Below are 2,315 nucleotides of genomic sequence, written 5' to 3' on the forward strand. Positions count from 1 at the left end.
GAAGTGACAAAAAAATGTAAATGCTCCAAATTTCAAATCTGTTAACTAAGTTCCCAAATGCACCTGAATGTTATGCCATGTGTATATTTTCTAACTTGTTCTACAGAGTTCAGCATTACCTGTTAACAAGACTCACATTGATTTAAATATATAGTACAAAGCTTGAGCTTCCTTAAGATGCCCCCAGGTGACACATGCACCTTGCAACAATGGCTGCAAATGAATAATGAAAGCAACACATTATGTGGATCTTTCCAGTGGCCAGAGAAGCAAAAGAACAATGTGAATTATTTCCTAGGCTAATCATACACACACACACACACACACAAGATTGTATAAAATAGTAGTCCACTATTTTTATATCCTCACCATCTAATTAAAACATCTCATCTATGAACAAAGAAAACTGGCCTTCATTTAAGACATTAGTTAATTCTTTTCTATTTTTTTTTTTTTTAGAATTCTGAATTATAGATTTCCTCCGTTATGATCACATCTAGACCAAATCCTTATTTTTGCCGTGTTGATGTTTAATCTAATATGCTTTTCGTAAGAATCACAACATTGGATATAAGGTGTGAACACTTTCACAAATTGGGTGCCAGTGTAAGCAAATGCTTGGGGGTGTTGATTAATGTGCACAACCTTTTCCTTCTTCCCACTTTTCTAGGGTGAAAATTAAAAAAAAGGGGTGTCCATATATTCCATTGTTTTCAGTTGCTGCAAACATTAAAGCTTTTTGAGATTGAGTATTTGATCCTTCATGCATATCTGATGTTTTTCCTTTCTGATTTATTTTAAAAGATTTATTTCTCTTTTATTAGCAAAATATCTGTGCAGATTGTTACAAAGAGAGCAACTATGGGTACCTGCCTTTAACAGGTTATATACGTAGACAGGCAGCTACAAGAAGAAATGAAAGATTTGCTGACATAAAGTATGTAGGTCACCTATTTTAGCAAAAGAATCATTAAACACACAAGTACAGAACCAGCGTGATGTACCAACCAATTCAGTCCCTGAGGAGTGCAGTTCGTTTTCAACTGTTATCTATTCTATACAAGACCTGTAGGCTGATATGAGAAGTACAGGGAGCCCACTAATGAATACGTCTACTGTGAACCTTGAAGGTTGCCATTTGCAAATGTAAACCAATCAGACACCGAACATAAAGCTGAACCTTTTAATAGAGCAGTGAATCTGGGTGGCACACAGTAATGGCTGCTGCCTGTTATTGCAGAGTACACCGTGTGACTCCATTGCTCTCCAGTTGTCTCCCACATTTCAGAAATGTGCAGGTTAGATTGATTGGAGTTTGTTCTTTGGCCTGGTATAAGGGAGTGTGGTTCTGTACTATGAACTGCCACCCCATCAAGGATTGGTCCCTGCTTTATGGTAGATCACGCTCCAATAAAAAAACACTTTGGAAAATGGATGAATGGATGGAGTGTAGTGTAGGATGATCCGTTAGGTATTTCTCTATTTTTGGCATGGATCTGAGACCGAAACTCTCCATGGTAATGAGGGGTTTCCATTGGCTGAGCACTAAATGCTATGTACTATGCACTGGTACGATGTCACACACGATTCATTGGATATGGAAAATGCTATCAGCTAGGATATATACAGTAGATGTTAAGTAGATGTTTCGCAATATATGCAGGCTACAAACAAAAACTACACCAGCATTATGGAAAAGTCACCTTTTATGACATATGCACACTTGGTCGCTGTGTCAAAGGCTTCTGCTGCCCTGTGCCAACTGTTTCCCATGGAGCACCAATTCACTTTATAGTAGGTGCAGATCAAGATCTCCTCCCATTGTGTGTTCCTGCTGACTTCTAGGAATTGTGGTCTTCTTGATAACACTGCCTTAAGTTCATATGAGTAACAGGTTTGCTACAACAATTTACAACAAAACTGTGCTCTAAGAGCCTAAAGAGACAGATGACTTCACTTTTCCATTTTTACAGGTCACAGGAAACAGCTCTAAAACTGAGGTGAACTGGGAACAAGATGCGGCTGACTTACACTATTCCCAACCTAAACTCAGTTGGTATCATGGAATCAGCAATCGCCGTTACATACTTCATTAGCCCTGAGATGATGCCCCATACAGGGAAGCTCTCACATCTGCATGGGGTTCTACTTTTTTCATTTCCAAATAAAGTCTCCTCCCTCTTTCTTGGACCCTGCTGATTTAAAGGTCATGCAGCTGTCACTCAAACATCAGTGTCCTGATTCCAGCTGCATTAAAAATGGAAAAATAACTCTAAATAACTCTCCAATAGTGTGACAAGATTCAAAATGTTCTT

This window comes from Polypterus senegalus, chromosome 15, assembly GCF_016835505.1.
Source record: "Polypterus senegalus isolate Bchr_013 chromosome 15, ASM1683550v1, whole genome shotgun sequence".
NCBI classification, from domain to species: Eukaryota; Metazoa; Chordata; class Cladistia; order Polypteriformes; family Polypteridae; genus Polypterus; species Polypterus senegalus.